At 37.9% G+C, this 13,380-nt stretch overlaps 1 long non-coding RNA gene across 1 annotated transcript; it reads left to right on the top strand.

Moving 5' to 3' along the window:
- The first annotated feature begins 405 nt into the window (after positions 1-405).
- Positions 406-10,892, top strand: LOC147706024 (uncharacterized). The gene is made up of 4 exons (XR_015297345.1): positions 406-456; positions 1,394-1,552; positions 5,110-5,202; positions 10,803-10,892. It is a non-coding gene; the product is annotated as an uncharacterized LOC147706024 (long non-coding RNA).
- The last annotated feature ends 2,488 nt before the right edge of the window (positions 10,893-13,380 follow it).

Raw genomic sequence — 13,380 nt, 5'->3', positions numbered from 1 at the left:
GTGTGGCACCATATGCTATTGTACTCACTACATTTTTTTACCATTAAAGAGAATAGTTTGTCTTTGGCAGAAAACCATTTCAATGACAGCAAAATAAGAGAAAGTTAAGTGCATGCTTTCATAAGTGCAAACTATGTGAACAAATACCATTGGGGAAAGCAGCGTTACTCATAGTGTAAATCACAGCTATACACTAACCGCACTGAACATAAACATTTAAAAGTATATTGATCTTTTATAGGGCATTAAGAAGGAGAAGGTAGCCCCACTTTCCAAAGAGAGTGGTCTGAAAACCGAACAGTTATTGCAAAAAGAAGAGACTGCAGGAGCAGAGCAAAGTGTTGTCCAAAACAGGGAGACAGGAAAGAGCCTAGTTCGAGGAATCAATGGCACAGAATGCATTGCAGCAAAAGAGATGGTCTGCCTATACCAAGAGAGTACTGATTTAAAAAAAAAGTAAGTTAAGTAACGTCTGTTAATAATATAGCTATATATTATATAAATGTTAGTTTGTGACAGTGACTAGTACTTGTATGTGTACACAAATAAAAACGTGCAATTAAAATAATAATAGTTTTTTACAGGGGAATGCATGCAAGAGAATCTATAGTGATCTTGAATTATGTTATAAATATGTAGCTTCCGTCCTAAGCTGGAAAAAAAAATAAAGCACGCTTCGAATTTTTATTTCCATTTTGTTTATGTTGTTCTGAGTTTTGAGATTTGGAGATAATGTTAACAAGTACCGGGGGCCATATTCACAAGGAGGTTTATCTCTGCTTTTTTGGCTTTAAAAGCCAAGAAAGCGGAGATAAAATTATCTCCCTATTAGCAGGCTGTCGCTAACACCAGTTAGCGACAGCTAATAGGAGATAGCGGCCATCTTCAAACCCGCTTTGCATGTCAGTGATATTTATCACTAATGACATGCAAAGTGGGCGTGCCAAGATGTTAGTGACTGGAAACATCGCTATCTCCTATTACCAACTTTTTGAGATATTAGTGAAAAGCAAGGAATATCTCCAAAAGCGAACACCTTTCCAGGAGCAGTTCTTAGCCATGTTATCCAATGGGAGTTTGATAACATGGCTAAGAGAATTAGCTTGGTAATGCATGAATATCGCTGACTTTTCAGCCATATTCATGCATTGCGGCCATTTTTTATCGCATTTGCGATAAACCTTGGTAATACCAAGGTTTATCTGCGCTAAAAATCGCCGCCGCCCGGCGATACATTTTTTGTCTCTAACCAAGCAATAGCGATAATTATCGCTATTGCTTGTGAATATGCCCCTCAATGCCTGGAAAAGTGATGTAAAAGATGGACATTGTATTTTAAAAATGTTATAGTCACTGTAGTAAATGTGTTCTCAAAATATATTTGCATCAACAGGTCACTATATCCCAAAGAACAAAAACTAGAATGGATAGAGTGCGAAAAGTGCAAACAGTGGTTACATTCAGACTGTGCAGATGTGCCAATTACAGAACAGTTTGTTGACACTCCATTTTATTGCGGATGCCACAAAAAATTTCCAATCGCATTGGACAGGTAAATATACAGTTTAATATTGAATATATGTAATTATTTAACCTGCTTATTGAAATTGAAGGTGCAAAACTATGAGTCACAGTAAACTTGGATTATTGAAAAGGTAGTTTGTACTGCATACCTACACATTTATATTTAATGAATGATTCAAGTGATATCTTTACTGTTCCTATTACCATGTTTGCATGGTGAAATCCATAATAAATGATTAGGTGTAGATATATCTTCCTATATAATTGGACAATACATTGAAGGAAAATATGAGCAATGGAAAGTTCGGAAAAGTAAGTAGTGATACTTGAAATTCCCACATTTGAAGTACAATCGAAGTCACCAGTTGAGGTTAAAGAAGAAACATTATGATTAATAGTTGAGGTTTAGAGGTAGGATGTTCTGCGAAAAGTAAAACATGCAAGACGTTGAGGCTAAAAACTGTTAGGTAGGACAATTGCTACATTTAAACAAACTTAAATGTATGCACATAAATTATTTGTCATTCAGCAGCATTCGAGAATTACTCACATGAATCTATAAGTGACATAATTGGTATTGTGTATTCTTAGAAATCTTCTTAGCTTTTAGAAATGTTAGTCAATACTTCACAATAAACAAGTCTTTATGAGATGATTTATTTTCCTTTTATAAAAAAAAGAGCACTATGTAATTCACAACAAGAAAATTTTATATTTAAATTTTGTCACATAATTATTGAATTTGTGGTTAAGAAATGCACAAGAAGAATTCCACAAATTCTGAATTTGTTGATGGCATTGATTGTAATGATGTTGAATTTTTAAAATATGATGATAATTGAAAATATTAAAAAAAGATTTTATGGGATAGGCATTATTGTATTAAAAATAATACTGAATAAGTATTACTGTAAAAAGACTCATACATAGACATTAATTATATTCAATGGTTATGTCTTTCAAAATAAAAGGTTAAATTGTCAGACAATCGAATAATATGAATTTATTAATTTGTAGGCTTAAAAAAACCTTGGAAGACAGAAGCATTGTGAATTTACTTACTGAAGATGAGATAAAGGCTAGTATAAGATAATGAGTATTTCTATGATTTTTACATTTTGTTCGTTTAAAACATGTATTCATTAACACCAATGTACTGAAGGGAAATACCTTCAGCAATTATATGTATTATGTTCAAGAGCCATGACATAAAGGAAGGTGGCATGTTGTTTGAAAATTTGTAAAAATGTTGAAAAAAACTTATCTTTATTGATTTCTATCTTCTCTGAAAAAATGTTTTTATTACTTACTTTACTAAGTAATTATGTACCTTCTAGTGATATAGCAACTTTTTTTTAAAAAAACCAGTTTACTTAATGACATAGTTTGGTCATATGCATTTTTTAATTAGTTGACAGTGTTCTCTCAATTTAATGTACTCAAACTCATGGTCAGGCTTCCAAATGAGAACCTGGCGATAATTATTAGCGGAACATGTGGATAGGGGTTAAGTATATAGCAATGTAATTGAGTCTTAAAATAAATCGAGGCCTGAGATAATTGAAGAAAAAATTAGTAACTAAATAAGGAAATAATGTGAAGTACTTTGGTGAATATCATAAAAGAGCATGTTTTTGACTCATGAAGTAATAAACAAAATGTACTACAAGACCCAGAGTTAAAAAGGTTTGATGCAAGCCCATGGTCACAAATTACACGTCTATTTAGAATCAATATTTCGTAATATTAATATAGTACTAATAACAATCTATAAAATGCTATTTAGTGTGTTAGCCTTGCACTTTGTATCAGTACATTGAGTGTGACCCACATGTCGATATTTCATTTATGTGCCTACTAAGAGAGTGTCGGGTGGGTTTTCGTAGGGGTGGAGGGTGGGACCAGTTGTGAACGGGGTTTGTTAGTTTGTTCCAGTACATCGACCAAATGAAAAATCGAATTCACTATGTTTCTATATATGCTTGGAGCAACCGCATACATATACCAACGGAATTTACACTGAGATTACATGAATGAAGTTGTATGCTATTACTGCTCTCAAAACTATGCTAATAAACAGATTTTAAAAAAAAATGCTATTTACAAACATAATTGTCAACTGTAACCTAACCTATTCTTTCCTCTGGGGAGGTCTCTGTCCAACTGCGGAGGGTGCATCAACTGTCATACAGTGTAAATGTATGAGAAATTTGATATATTACTGAATGATTCTATTACGTTGTGTAATCATTAATATAGTAACATACCATGCAGGATGTCTACAAATAGCAACATTTTTAAATTGTAATTAGTATCTGGGTGCCTGGTGAAATTTCATTGATATTCCTTCAACACAGCTTATATAAGCAGTTACTAACTTAGATTGAGTTACAACAAATTTAATATGTGTATATTAAACATAAAAGTGACTCCTACTTAACAGAAAATATAAAGGAGACAATTGGTATATAGTTGCGACCTCCTTGGCTGAGGAGTGAGTGGGGTAAAATTAAACTTACATTTACACCGTCCGGGTCCAGCATATTCTCTGCTCCTGACCCTGGCAGTAACATGAACCAAAATCAGGCAGTCAGAGTCCCTTCAATAAAGCAATCATAGTACTCCAAGCAGCATTTTGATTGTTGCAGATGCCGCCAAGCCAGCGGCTTATAGAGAGGCCATGTTCTACATGCTGCCTTGCAGCATGCATGGAGCAGGACAGAGTGTGCATGACTAGTTTGGGTAGCCCCAGGGGGCTGAAAAAACAGTCTTTGCACATTAAGTATTGCTCAGGCACACCGCTCCTCCCCTTCCTTTTGCAGAGCCCACTCCGCCCACCCATCCGCAGGCAAAAATAAATAAATTGATAATAAAACAAAGCTATTACCATTTTATGTTTCTGCTTCTAGAACTGTGTGAAAGCAGTAAGGCAAGACTACTCCTCCCTAGTAGAGGAGCTCCCTCTGTTAAAGTAAGCATACATTTTCATCAGGACTGATACACAAAACCTTTGATATGATTATATGTAGAATGTTTCTGCCAAATACCTGGTTTACTCTTGAGTTACATGTATAAGTTGTCTTACTCCTAACATACTCCATGTGTGTGAAAGTCAAGAGTAACTTAGTTCTTTATTTTTTGAGCTTGTGCTCATATTAAAGAAAGTTGATTTTTTTCAAGTCTTTTCAATAAGTACAATGAAGTAGAGCTGACTGTATTTATAATGTATAGTTGGTTAGTTAAAGACAGCTGACAACAAAACTTTAGGACATTCTCTGCTACTTGCTAAATGATAATACGGTCAGATTTGAGAAACATTGATTTGTCTAATTGTTGATTTGTTTTTTATCGTTAATAGGAACATGCAAACAATATTATAAAGGGTAAAAAGAAATCAAATAGAATGTTCCTTTTTTCAAACCCTACATTTATGCCGAAATTAAAACAAGAATTAAATAGGAGGATGACAATATTCAATGAAAATGATGTGAGTAAAGTATTATCTTTATCAACCACACTTTGTAATTGAATTATTATATGAAACAACGTCGCTAATACCAATACTATAACTATTTTGTATTGCAGGCAAGAAGTCTAACGGAACAAATAAAGAAAGTTCTAAATTTTTCAATAATTAGCCGAAACACATCACTCATGATTGATGTGTTATTACCAGAGGTGAGAGTTTTCGGTAATGAAATGATCACTGCTTTTCTAAATTGTGAATTTAATAAACGAAATAAATAATTTAAAAGTGTGTTTAAAACTTATTTGTGGTTAAGTATAAGAAATATAAGTAAATGCATATAAAATGCAAATAAAAAGTAGTTACATTGTTAGCCCACACAAATGACAAATCTGAGGTGAAGAAGTTGATTTTAAGATGGGAAACGTTAGATTTTATAGCACCTCATGAAATGCAGACGTGTGAATTAAATAACGCATTAACATGTGGATTGAATTGCACCTTCATAAGCATTGTGCAAATTGTTTATATTTGTATTTACTGACAGAAATGTCATAAAATCTACATAAGAAAGTAAGATTAATACAATGAGAAGATATGAACGATTGAAGATGATATAATGGAGAAGGAGACCGCCCGCCATAAAGACGGGGATCCAGTTGGGGGAATTAGGATGTGCCCGCCGCAGTGGCGGGCACACCCTTCAATTGTGCCCGCCGCAGTGGCGGGCACACCCTTCAATTTTAGCATTGTGGCGAGAGGCCTAGCCTGCTCGGGAAGAAGGGGCAGAACTTTACGCAACATGCGAAGCAGCATCATGCACGTGGACGTGATCTTGTTCACGTGCATGTCCAGCTTCAAATAGGGCCAAATATAACCACCAAGTTGCGAGCCGACTCGGCGGCTGACACAGTCTCTGGGAACAACGGGGGCCAGAAGTTCGCCAGGAGAACACGAGGAACCCGGTCCGAGGAGCAGTACAGTACCTCAGTCTTGGTACTGTTAAACTGCAACGAGTTAGAACTGAGCCAGTCAGCTGTGGCTGACATGTATCGATGGAAAGTCTCCAGTGGGACCGCGTTCTTCCCTTCCAGCAAAAAGACCAACTGGGTATCAATCACATAATTAAATGCCGAGATACCAAATGATTTAATTAGTTGGACCAGAGGGCGGAGGTAAAGGTTAAAGAGAATAGGGCTGATGGCAGAGCCCTGTGGCACCCCATGCCCCACTCTCCGCACCTCCGAGCTGAAAGGTGGTAACGCCACCACCTGATGCCGGTTGTCCCTTGCACTTGCCGTGACACCACACTCCTCCAGCCTCCTGATAAGGGTAGGATGGCTGACCGTTTCGAACGCGGCCAACATGTCGAGCAGCACCAAAAAGGCTGCCCGACCACTGTCGACCCGCGACCGCAAGTTGTCAAGCACGGTCACCAGCGCGGATTCCGTCCCATGTGCTGGGCGAAAGCCAAACTGTGCCTCATCAAACCAGATGTTTTCTTCCAGGAAGCCAGACAAGGAGCGGGTCACTAACTTCTCCATGATCTTAATGGGGAAGGGAAGAAAGGAAATGGGTCGGTAATTAGACAAGCAAGCGGGGTCCAAGGTGGATTTCTTAAGGAGAGGTGATACCACTGCCAGTTTCCAGCACTCCGGGAACGTTGCAATATCAAACGACTATAGACAGATGGAGTACAAGGGCTGGAAAAGTTCGTCCTGAAACACCTTCCAAAATTTAGGGGTGAGTGGATCAAGCGGGGAGCCAGATGACACCGTCTGTGCCAGACTACAGAACTCCTCAAAGTAGGGGATGGGAAAGCAGCTCAGCTGGGGTCGACTGGACACAACGTCCGGAGCTCCCAAGCTGAGAGCAAGACCCCTCAGCTGGGATCGACTGGACGAGTCCGCCGGAGATACCAAACTGAGGGCATGACCACTCAGCTGGGGTCGACTGGACGACACATCCGGAACTCCCAAACGGAGGGCAGGGCCACTCAGCCGGGGTCGACGGGGCGGTACGTCCAGAGCTCACAAACTGAGGGCAGGGCCACCCGGCTGGGGTCGACTGGGAGGCAAGTCCGGAGCTCCCAAACCGAGAGCAGGACCACACAGCTGGGGTCGACTGGGCGAGCTGTCCGGAGCTCCCGAACCGGGGGAGGAAGGTACTGGGCTCAGTAAACATTCCAAGATCTTAACGATCTTCTCCTCGAAGGCGCAGGCCAGGGAGTCGCACAAGACCTGCGACGCAGGAACATTATTGACCGTGCATGAAGGATGAGTCAGGTCCCTAACAATTTTAAACAGTGCTTGCAACTTGTTGGAAGCCTGATTCAAGGTGGCTTCCAGATAGGACGCCTTAGCCACCTTAATCTGTGTCTTATATTCCTGCAGGGACTGCCGAAAGATAGCCTTCGCCGAGTCAGAATACTGCTTCCTCCACGCCCTTTCGGCGCATTTGCAGCTAAGGTTTAACTGCCGCAGGGCGTTTGTATACCAGGGGCTCGACCGATTCAGCCTGCCCCTTGACCTACGGAGTGGCGCTACCTTGTCCAAAGAGTTCGAGATGGACTGACACAAGGTGGTATAGCTCTCTTCCACTGAGTCACTCAAACTGAAGTTGCCCGGTAGTAGTCTGGGCAGAGGCGAGGCTTTTAGGAGTCGAGACCAAGGTCTGCCCAACTTAGCCTGTCTAGATCCAGCTTCCACCGAGGAGTGATCCCCCAAATAGAGGGAGAAAGCAACCATCGAGTGATCCATCCAGTATTGACACAAGATGTCATCCACCGACACAAGTTGGGTGTCTGCGAAAACTAGGTCCAGAACGTGGCCCTTCCGATGTGTGGCTGACCGGACCAGCTGTTGCAGCTGGATGTCATTGCAGGCTTGGGACAGAGTGGAAAGCGCACTGTCCAGCGGGCCACCCGACCACAGGTTAAAATCCCCTAAGACCACTAGCTTAGAGGGGGTGTTAGAGAGGTCGTAAATCAGGTCAATGAAGTCAGGGAGGGAAGGTACATTGCCAGGCGGACGGTAGCACAAAACGCCCGAGCAAAAAGTCTTCTCGTGATTTTTAAGAGAAAACCCCATCAATTCAAAGCCCGACACCTCTCTAATCTTAAGCTGGGAGAGAGCTAGCATGTCTCAATAAATTAATCCAATCCCACCACCCCGGTTCTTCACACGAGGGGTATGGTTGATCTTAAACCCTGGAGGCTAGGCCAAAAACCCAGTTCAACCTCACAGTCCTCCCGCGTCCAGGTTTCCGTTAGAACCTGAACATCGAGCCCCGCGGACTCGATGAGGAAGGCGATGTCCGTGTGGTGCTTACAAAGGGACCGGACATTAAGCAGCCCATAGGAGAGGTGACAAGACATCTGAGAGGTGAATCTACATCTGAGATTGCTTTTTATGAATGTATGCTGTCATTGAGCATGGGGCTGTGAAAAAATGCCTTGAAATTTAAGAGGGATAAAACACATCTTCTGACTTAGAACCTTTGTCAATAACTGAAAATAGTAATTGATGCGCTTCTACTTTGAAATGGGCTTCTACACCGGCACTTAATCTGATATAGCACTGTCTTTCTTCATAAAATTTTAGTTGACTTTCTAAAAGCAAGTAAATTTAAATTTAGTGTCCTGTTTTTTCTTTTTGGCTTGCAAACCTGGGTATGAAACATAGTGCTACCATTCTTTCTCAGGTAAACTAATGCAATGCACTACATTTGGCTTCTTTCTTAAATGTTTGGCCCTGTTTGCAACATGTTCAGAAAAGGGCAGTTAAGACTACACTTGCTGTAAATTGACACAACACGGTCACCCAGACATTGTCCACAGTTTACACTGTCCAGCATTAACTAAGATAAAATCCAAACCAATCTTTAATATCGGCTGATGCCCTGTTACTGGATGTTCCTCAAATTAAGTTTGCGCGTAAGGGAAGGAGATCATTAGCTTTTCAGAACCAACGAGGTATGTAAGACCATTGCACCTGCAGGTTGAGCACAATAACCTACAAATATTTAAGTTTCCGAAAACTGGTATGTTCAAAAAAGTAGTTGTGTCTATAGTCCAAGGCATTCTTTATTGTATATATTTTGTACAAATAGTTTTTCTCTACTAAAAAGGCACAAGCATCTTTCTGAAAAATGTCAAAGTAAAGATTATATACTTTTTTTTGTGACTATTGACAGGTAATTAGTACTAAATTGATGCAAAGAGTTTACATTTATATGTAATATTTTGCAAATATTTATTTAAAACAATTTTTATAAGGTTTACTTACCTGTTCCCAACCTAAAACCCAGGGATGCTAATTTGCATTAGCTATCCGGCAAATGCCAAGTCACTCCTTTGAATTTGAAAAGTGTGAAAACTTCTCACAGTGCAGTAAAAACGGACTTGCATGACCTTTTGTGATTACTGACAATTTTGTTGGTATTATGTTTACAATGGCATAATAAAGTTTAATACAGCTTAAATAAAGGCTTCCCCAAAGTAATTATTGGATAATGGAAGCTTTAAATGCCATATTGTTAGTAATCATGCTATATTTGTGGCCATTTATATCATATTTATGACTAATCTTTGAATAATAATGTCTATGACTGACATGTTGTGAAGGATGTTATCATTATGATGGACATACATTGAAAAGTTGTGTACCTGACAAAACAGTGGACTTTCTTGAATAAAGTAGTCATCTTGAGCATTATTGAATAAAAATCTGGCATGTGAAAAACTAAACCTGGTCAGGCCAAGCAGAAAGTTTTAATGAGATTAGTTCGCATTATGAGAATCACAAGCGGGCAAATAGGGGTTATACTTGAAAAATGTTTCTGAATTAAAAATGTAGTTTACTTTTATGCCAGAACATTATTTAATTTGATGTGTTTAACCGTTATAAGATGTTCATATTAAAAAAGAAATATAATGCATTGTTATTGAAAGGGATGAAAATATGAGTTGGTGTTTAGCCATCTTCTGTGATCAGGTGGCCAATATGAATATTTGGGCATGTGGTGCATGAAAATGTGGTTATACACTTATAAGGGTATTGGGAAAGTTTCCAAAAACATAAATGTGAACAAATTATTTACCCCTTCTCTTTACAAGACATACCTTAGAATTTGTGATTATTATGATAACTGCCAATAATTCATTACATGTCACCTAAATAGCATTTCATCTAAAACATATATCATTGCATAAAATAATATAAATTAAAATGTGCTATTTAACAGTGTATGCACATTAACCTGAAAGTATGTAGGGTTCGATTATTTAGCCAACGATGGTAAAACATTGAAAATTAAAATAACCAGGCATTTTCCATTCAGAAACACAAAAGGCAAACGGATGTCCTTGTATGTTTAAATTGGGTGTAATCAGACAACTTGTAACAGGTTCAAAACTTTAGGTAGGAAGGGTAATACTAAATATAGAACTGATGAAAGACAACAAAAGATAAGCAATATTTAAAATCTGAAATAGTTGTACATTTAAATGTGTCTTTTCGTATAACATGAAATAAAAATGTTTGCAAGAAAAGAATAAAAATTAAGAAGCTTATCTTATTAGAAAAAGCTAATTTGCAACATTTATTTTGCATGAAAGTTTTGAAAACAGAAAATAAGTGTACACACTTAACACCTGCTTCTTAATACATCTTAAAAATGTATAGTTCTGAAAAATAAAATAAAATAGAAAAGTAATTATTGTATGGAATGTTTATATGGTATGATTACTTTCCATGTAAGCTTATTAAGCTAAAAGTATGTTGCTTTAAAAGTCAATTTTTTCTCTTTGCAGATGACAATCAAAATTCTACAAAAACATGAAGATTTAAATAGATATGAAGCAGAACTTGTACTGATGAGAGGGGACTTCCTAGACTCCAATGCAGATGAAGTAGATGATGTTGAGACATTTGAAAAATTGAAAATGGGCGCACTGAAATAAATTTTTTGAATGATTGCCTTGTTTATTAAAGTGAAAAATTTATTTGTAATTTTTTGACAAATTGAGTAAATTATTACATGTAACTTTAATAAAAAAATTTTTTTTTAATATTTATTGACTAAAATACAATATGTATAACTGTTTACTGAGGTTCAATTATAAATAAAAGCTTAAAAAGTTGTTCTTTTTAGTAATGAGATAAAAATACTATGAAGATATTGTCTGTGATGCCTATTGTGATTATGCTTCATTTCAACATAGAATATTTATAAACAATTGAAACAAAGAACTTGTAACCATAAACAATAAGAATTGTATTGAACATCATTTTTGATTTGATGAACATAGAAATTAAAATGAATACCAGATTGTGCAATGTTATCATTAGGATTCTACATCAACTACAATTTCATATTATTACTAATTGAAAATACTATTAATTTAGAATGCACTGAATTGCTGTGTATATTTGTTCAAAAAAGCTGGCAAATAAAGCTAATGTCTGACAAAATTAAGAAGAACAACAAATGTAGTGGACTTTATGGAATTAAACAGTGCAGTGTAAAAAAATAACCTGCGATTTATCTTCAGGAGTTTTACATCTTTTGCATTACATATACCCAAAGTCTTACCATATCGGTTACTGTTGGGTGTACTACTCTATACGTTAAACATGCCTCACAGTTAAGATGAGCCTGTGCTCCTATTTTCAATACGATGAAATTGATTGATTTTATTTTGACATATTTAACCTTACTTCTAAGCCCCTAATGTTGTGCACAAATTGTACACAAGGCCTTCAAGTTAAATGTCACTGTTGGACTGCAGCACTGTGTTTCCCATCCACTAAACTTAAGGTTTAAAAAGAAAATGTGTGAATACCTGTAGAAAAGTGCAATAGAAAATATTATGGCTGGGGAGCCTTACCAAATAATGTTATATTTATATCCAAAAGATGGTCCTTGAATTCACAGTAATACTTATTTTTCTCGGTCCTATGAAGTGAGTGGCTAGAAGAAATAAGGCTTAACTAGAGGAACATGTAATTAACACACTTTCCAAGAAATCCAGCATCAATCTATATACAGTAAGCTTAATGTTATCTTAATGTAGCGACCAAAAATAACAGAATTGCATGTTTATAATAAGAGTTATGGATTTTTAAAGGAACAAAAAATCAGTGCTGAAAAAGAAATTGACAAAATAGCATTGAAGTCAATTGCAAAATCCACTAGTGACAATAGGTCACTTGCAGGTCGAGACTGCAGCGGCTCCTCCAGCAGAGTGAAACAGAGTGACCACACTGCTGTTTGAGCAGCGCAAAAAAAAAAAAGAAAAAACTCAATGTTATTATCAGATATTTTTCAGTGTGAACTCAGAGCAAGGTTAGGGTGGTGCGGGGCTGGGCTATATGAGCCAGTGGGAGGAGAAAATATGTACAACATTACTGCACATGTCAGTTTAGCCTGCCAGCCAGGTGAAGAACTGTCCTAGGCTTCCATGCACTGCCTGAGCAGCCAAACAGGGCGCTGAGACTAATCTCGAAACTGCTGTATTGCTGGTGACAGCAGAGTTGTGATTGGCTTAGGGGATTGTGTGAGCCTGTGTGCTTCTGTTCCATGAAGCCAAGAAGACAAGACGAGAAGAGTTTGGAGTGTAACTGCACTGTAAAAACCTGTCTAAAGTACATTGCATATCCCGGCAGTGTGTACGGGAAAGTGCAGGCCTTCTAGAGGAATAACAGCTTGGATCAGATTAGATCTGGGCTGCTCATCCCTCCTACATGAGACCAGAAGTCCCGACATTATGTGGCTTAAAATAAAAGGTCAGAAGGGTGGTGATGTATTGTAGCTCTTTAAAGTCTATATAAGAGGGAAAGCAAATGGCAATTAATCGACCATAGAAAGACAGCTAGAAAATCAAATAAACAAGTGCCCCTCATTTGATAAAATCATTGCGGCCGGTGACTTTAACTGCACATTCGAGCCACTAAGCAGTGAAGATCTCCTAGGGATAATTGAAGAGGATAGCAAATGGTCAGTGCCCCCCCCCCTAGTCTTACCACCGGTTAAAAGATGGTCTGAGATTGTAATACAAGTTAATACTATAATACTAGAATATGGCATAAGAGACACAAATGGCAGAACCCTATCCAACATCAGGGGGAAAAATACTTACAATAAACTTGCTTGCCCTTCCAGCATTGATTATATCTTGGTCGACTTACGCCTCTGGCCCAATGTCATGAACATGGAATTGGGCCTAACTATTGACAGTAACCACAACCATCTAATATTAAACTGAAAAAATCAATGGGCCCATCCCAACAAAAATTCTAATACCATTGGGAATTACCTTGTATCCACAAAGGAGTTAATTCTATCTAATTGTGGTAGGCGTCTAAGATGGCCCAAGGTCGCAGGAGAGG

Source organism: Lissotriton vulgaris, chromosome 7, assembly GCF_964263255.1.
Source record: "Lissotriton vulgaris chromosome 7, aLisVul1.2, whole genome shotgun sequence".
Taxonomy (NCBI): domain Eukaryota; kingdom Metazoa; phylum Chordata; class Amphibia; order Caudata; family Salamandridae; genus Lissotriton; species Lissotriton vulgaris.
This window is presented reverse-complemented; position numbering and strand designations above follow the sequence as displayed.